The sequence below is a fragment of the Lissotriton helveticus genome, chromosome 2_1, assembly GCF_964261635.1.
Source record: "Lissotriton helveticus chromosome 2_1, aLisHel1.1, whole genome shotgun sequence".
NCBI classification, from domain to species: domain Eukaryota; kingdom Metazoa; phylum Chordata; class Amphibia; order Caudata; family Salamandridae; genus Lissotriton; species Lissotriton helveticus.
The window spans coordinates 937,558,843-937,565,799 of record NC_136059.1 but is presented as its reverse complement, the minus strand read 5'-3'; positions in this window follow the sequence as shown (position 1 = coordinate 937,565,799).

Below are 6,957 nucleotides of genomic sequence, written 5' to 3'. Positions count from 1 at the left end.
GCTGTTGTATGTTATAATTTTAACTTAGAAACTGCAAGTAACAAAAGGATCTCTCTGACAAAAGCAGTGCCTCACTGACCTATTTACATCATATGCATTTTGTGATCTGCATCAGGTATATGTTCTTTGCAGCGGGCACATTAAGCTTCTGCGCTGCCGCCTGCTGCTATTTCACTACTGGATACACAATCTAAACAACTATGTTTTTTTGCTGAAGTTAAAAATCAGGGTGTCAATTTCACAATCAAAACAAATGTTCTCTCCACAACTCACCATCTACAAAGAATAGGACCTATACCGAAGCCAAAGGATGTAGGGGCAGGGAGGCAAGACCATTCACCAGTAGTCTGGGTTCAGAAGGACACAGTTCAGGGACAGATTAGTCAAGCAGCCAAACTAGTCTCAGTTTTTCCAAGTTTTTGAGTTGGGGAGAAATGGAGCACTAAGTAAACAACCAATTGGTAGTTTCTGGGGACAACATTGAATCTCACACCAGATCATTTCTGTCCTGTTTGTCCACTGGCAGACGCACCAACCGGAATGGAGGCAGCCACAAGAAAAAATAATCTACCAGATCTGAGTGGGAACTGGAATTTAGTCTACAGATTCACCATCAATGTAAAAAGTAAGGAGAAGAATGTAAAGGTCTGAGAATAACCGTGATCAGCCACAGCCAAAAGAACATATCCCCAGTACAAATGAGACAGATATCCAGGAAGACAGCACCAGAAAAAGTATTTTGTTAGGAATTTTCTGAACAACTCATCCCTGATTAGCGAGATGTGCTAATTTTGCAAAAATAAAAATGTACAAAATGCACACTACTACCAGAGCTCACCTACCAGCAACTTAAGTTCACTATCCCACCTGGTGCAAACAGAGGCCCAAATGTGTCTGGCTCGTTTGCCCCACGTTAGAGGAAGCATAGCCTGGCATTTCCATATACTGTTCTGTCGTGAACACGGGCCTCAGAGCAGTCAGAGGCAGGACACTGCATGTAGTTGTCATCCACACACTAGCTACAGGCAAACACCCGGACCCACCCTCCACCAGTTCCAACCAACAGCCAAAAATGAAGCTCTTGCACCACAGAAATCACCCCCTTGCTACGCCACCCAGCCAAGATGCCAGGCAGATAGCCTTATCTCCCCACACATGAAAGTACAGACAGCAATATTTATAATGCTGGGGGGCTTTGGGACTTACTTACCATAAGATATAAAATAGGTGCCAACAGTACAAGGCAACAATTCTACTTTCTAAAGCTACAAGTCCATGTGTTTACTAGCCTCTCGTATGCACCTCATTCTTAAATTCTATTCCACTGAAGGCTCTCTCTTCTCTGTCATTGTCCTCCCAACACATTGTACCCACCACTATGTCCTAGTCCCTCTTGCATTCCGTTCGGTCTTCTCTTTTGTAGTCTCCCTCACACAATCTACTCTTTCGTTTGCATCCTTTTCTGCACAATGCAGGCTATTCTGGCGATTGTCCTAGTCTCCTAGGTGATTACAACCCTCTCCTCTGTGCACTATGATCTTAACGTGCAATGCCATTTTAGTTCTATTTCTTGTCATATAGCAGCACTTACTCTCTCATACCGTCAAAATGAAGAATCGGAGCATCCTGATGCCAAAGTGAAACCGAAAGACTCACCAGTCAGGACAGTGTCAGAACCCGGCCAGGGCTATGGCCGAGTCATCCGCACGCCTGCCCTCCCACTGAAGAGCTGCAGGGCTTGGGTAGGACCCATCACAAGTCACACTGCCGCCTGTGAGGAGGGCAGAGCCGGGGCGGAGTCAGTCGCGGCTGCCTCTAAAGGGCAGGTAGTGCTTGCAGAGAGTCGGTGACAGTCCGACCCTTGTCCCTGAAGGGTCAGTACTTACGGGGTTATAGCGCGAGGTATGGGTCACGCAAGTGCCCCTGAAAGGTGGGTAGAACTGCGGTCGAGTCGGCGTGTGAGTCCGCTGCCTCTTCAAAGTGGCAGCGACGGTGTACTAAAGATTTGACGTACATAAAGAAGAATGCAAAAATAATGATTCGTCAATCAATCATATTTAGGGCATTAGCATAAGGCTCAGTCACGTCAGCAGGAAGTGTGACGTCAAGTCTCGGAGAGAATATTTTAAGTCCTAACCGAGAGACAGACTGTCAGGGGCCTGCTCTCCAAGAGTGGGGGTAAACCAGACACGACCCCTCCAGTACGAGCTCCGTTCATAATAAAATACAGAGCCCGTTTCACAGAGCACGAATGAACGAAATGTGCAGGGCTCATCCAATCATTTCACAGAATTAAATGCAACCTTGCATTGCGCCGCTCCCTCCCTGGATGCATTTTAATGAAATCCTCTTGAGGTAATGTCACTCACTGCAGGGGCCTGCTCTCCAAGAGTGGGGGTAAACCAGACACGACCCCTCCAGTACGAGCTCCGTTTATAATAAAATACAGAGCCCGTTTCACAGAGCACGAATGAACGAAATGTGGAGGGCTCATCCAATCATTTCACAGAATTAAATGCAACCTTGCATTGCGCCGCTCCCTCCCTGGATGCATTTTAATGAAATCCTCTTGAGGTAATGTCACTCACTGGGCGTGACAGCACATGACGACGGACGAGTCACAAAAACAAGATACTCACTAGAAGAGTAGTCGAGTCGACTTGTACTATAGTCTGTAGTGTAACGATGAGCAGTCCGCAAAGGCAGCAGACACTAGAGGCTGGCAGGTGATGGCGATGCGCACACGACCAGTCCACACCACAGCACACCACGAGGCAAGTCAGCCCAGAACGTCGTCGTCACCAGCACCGCGCGCCGCAAATGGCCAATCACTGCATGACTTCATGAAGTCAGACACAATGATTGGCCACATTGTGATGTGCGGCTGAGCCACCCACGCGTGGCATCCAATAATGGATTGCTGCGCGGTGACCAGCCAATCCTGGCGCTGCATGCAGCACCAGGATTGGCTTGGGGGGCACACTGACTGCTCGCCCTGTCGCCCTTGTTAACGCCGGGGCTCCCCAGAACTCTCCCCTGGCACTATTCTACTAATGGGGGAACTTTCATGCGCATGCTAGGGCTAGTTTCAGCCCCGAGCAGCACTTGCGCATTAGGTATGTGCCTGCAGTGTCTCGTGGACTCGACTCGTCACTGGACTGTCATCTGATTGTCAATCAAACACTCAGACCAGCCCCGCCGCCCGGCCCAGCCCAGCCCCCTGCGCAGTGCACACCCGTTTCAATCGGGTGCTGCCCGGATTCGCCGGCGGAAAATTTGATGTATTTTAAAAATACTAGTATTCAGTGACAATTAATTATACACTTGCAGCCGTGGGTCCATGGGCTGGTGGGGCTATGCCCCTACGCCCCAATGGACGCACCGCGGCTGGTGTAAAGGCGTGCAATAATTGTGCCCACTCTAAAGAGATGGGATGTTTGTGGGTACCCTTTACTTCCTTGTCCCGTAACACCTCCTACTCCGCCTTCCCCCATTTTTTCAAGGCTCCTATCCAGGCTACTATCGGGGGTCTGCCGGGGCCCACCAGTGCATAGCTATTCCTCTTTTTGGTAAGAGGATGGCGAGGGACATAAAGCGACACTGCACTTTCTCAGTCTTCCGTCTACGGAATATCCCGAGAGCGCACGCTTCCCAAGTGGAAATGGTTGTGATATTGGTGACTGCGCTAAGTGTCCGGTGGACTAGGTCCCAACACTCTTGAATGCGGGGGCAATCCCAGAACATGTGCTTAAAGTTCGCCTCAGGGGCTTGACATCGGGGCAGGCAAAATTTGTGTTGGGGTGGAATCTATGGAGCCGGTGGGGCGTGAGGTATGCTCTATGAAGAATGTTGAACTGTATGTTTCGAAAGTGAGCATTCCTGGAGACCTTTTTAGGATATTCCAGGGCCACATCCCATTCTTTGTAGTTAACCACCCTTCCTATTTCCGTTTCCCACTTCTGACGTAACGGCAGCAGTGAGGGGAGAAGCAGCTCCCGGACAGCATTACAGAGCAACACAACTAGGTGATGTCCTATCCCCATGTCTAAAATAGTGTGTATCACTGGGTGTGTAGTAGGCTCCTCTGCAGTCGGGTCCCAGTACCGACCACTACTATCAATAATTTGCCTATGTGTTAAGAATTGCCCTGGTGGGAGACCGTATTGTTCGATCATCTGGGCATATGTTTTAAGTTGGCCGTCCTCCAAACAGGGATTCCATTTCCGTGACTGCGAGGTCGGTCCAGACTTAAAGGGTGCCGGGGGTGTAGTATATGTCTTCCATGGAGAATCCTACCAGTGGGAGCAGGGGTGAGTATGGGGCCTTCCCCTGGACATGCGGTGAATTCGCATCATGCAGGTGCGGGCTAAGGACAACTGTAAGGGTCGGGTAGTGTTTTGAATGTGGCTTCTCACCAATAAGCCACACCCAATCACTGCACTCCCACCTGGGAGGCAAATATACCACTGCACCTTTGAATAATATATACTTTTAAGCATGTCTTACAACCCCTGGCACAGCAAGGTTGCAACACAAAGCAAACAGCACCTTTTGAAAAGGAGTTTTATTTAACAAAGTGCAAAGACTATCACTTTTAGAATAAGGCTTGGGGTTTATTACATAATACTCTCTAAACAAAGGCTGTATCACATACCAAATGCATTAGATTCAAATATATGTTGCAAACCTATAATCTAAAGGCATGAATCATTAACTGAGCAAACTTAAAATCTAATCTAAATGGCATGAATCAATAATTATACTGATTAATAAACAAGCAATAACTGATATAAGGTAAGATACACTGGACGTCCTGCAAGAGATCAGAAAGATATATATACAGAGCAGAGGAGCACTCTGGATGTGCACCTCCCACACCACAAAGAAAACACCTCAAATGATCACAGCCACTGGCAAACATCACGATGGCAATAACCACAAAACTCAATACATCACCTGATGCATACACTGCCCACTTCTGGCCGGGGGAAGTCTTCACACAGCCGGGGATCAGAGCTCAGCAATCAGGGTTCAATCCGAGATAGACACGTCTGCCCTCACTCGGAATCCAAACTCCCAAACTTCCACCAGACCAGTGGAGGCTCCCCCTTTTAATACAAATCCAAACATAACGAAGCTTCTAGCAAGCCCCACCCCCTCGTTCTCATGAGAGCCCGTACCAGTCTGCTCCAAGGCCACGGCATCGGTTGATCTGGCCTTTGCTATGGCTTCCAGACGGACCATGTACATTCCTCTGATAAGAACTGTTTTTTTCCAGTCAGAATAGTGTGAAAAACAGGAGGAAAGCAAAATATGCCCTCTTCAGCTCTGCAGCTTCGTGCAGGCACAGAAAATGCCTTCAGTCATGAAAATGGAGTTAGGTAAGCCATGCACACAGAAAGGCCCAAAGCAAAATGGAATTGAAAAGCAAGATAACATGAGAGCATGTCAAAGGCAATAGTCAGCACTGCCATAAAGCAAGGTAAAGTCAGAAAACAGAATGGTCAAAGCACAATACAATACACATTCCTGCACAACTGCACACCTTCAAATACACATCCCACACGCTCTGCTCTTGGCAAGACTGTTCCACTCCCTGACAGCTCCCACTGAAAGACAGCAAGATTACAGAACAGAAGAGAAGCAGGCAAATGCAGGACCATCCTACATTAAGGAACTCACTAAAGTCAATTAAAATGGTGGTGTTGAGGGTCATCATAGGGTGCCAAAATCACAAGAGTGGCTCATTTATTACAGGTAGGCATAGGTGTGGTGCCCGGTAACAGCATCTTATGGATTGCTGGCAATGGCATGCGGCCCTCTGCATTAGTGGTTTCCCCTGTGTGACGCTCCGCCGTCCAGTATGACAGCCACTGTAGTTGGGCTGCGAGGAAGTATGCCTCGAAGGAAGGCGCTCCAAATCCCCCACCCATCGTGGGTATGTATAGTGTAGACAGCACTACCCTGTGTCGACCACCTCCCCAAATCAGCTCAGTCTGTAGGGTGTCCAGTTCCTTAAAGAATATTTGCGGCGGTATAACTGGGAGGTTGACAAAGTGATATAGCATTCGGGGGACCATGATCATCTTGGCGAGTGCCACTCGCCCTATGGGGGATAGAGGCAGTGATTTCCAGAACCCCACAGCCGACCGTAGCCCTGCCAATGCCCTACGGTGATTCCCTTCATACAGGTCCTTAGGGGAGTGGTACAATCTCACTCCCAGATATCTGGGCGCCTCGGCGTTCCATGCAAGTGTTTGGGTTCCTATCTGTACTTTGAATGGGGCGATATGAGAGCTCAGTGGATAAATAGTGGACTTTCCCCAATTAACTCTGAGACCGGAAGCCTCCGCAAAGTCTTGCAGTGTCTGCCAGATGGGTGTCAGGTCTCGAGTAGCGTCGCGGACATAGAGTAAAAGGTCGTCGGCATAGAGGAACACACAGTGTGTCATGCATGCCAATGGAATACCCCATGTCTCACCCTCCTGTCTCATACGTATTGCCAGGGGCTCCACTGCCAAGGCAAACAGGAGGGGAGACAGAGGGAATCCCTGCCTTGTTCCCCTTTCTATTGCAAACACAGAAGAGATATATTTGCCTATTCGAACTCTTGAGGTGAGGTTGGTGTAAAGGAGTTTTGTGTTTGCCATTAAAGTGTGTCCTATGTTGATCTTGCCATGGAACTCAAATAAATAGGGCCACAGTGACGTGTTGAAGACCTTTTCTAGGTCCAGTATCAGACACGCTGCCTTAGGGAACTGCATTCCTGTCCTATCCTGTAGCTGGAATAGCCTACGTAAATTTTGCGATGTAGTGCATCTAGGGATAAATCTGCATTGGTCTGGGTGAATTAACGGTGTCAGAATTTGGGTGTATCGCTCCGCTAATATTTTCCCCAATATCTTACAGCCCGTATTGAGGAGGGTTACTGGTCTGTAGGAAGAGGGTAGGGTTGGG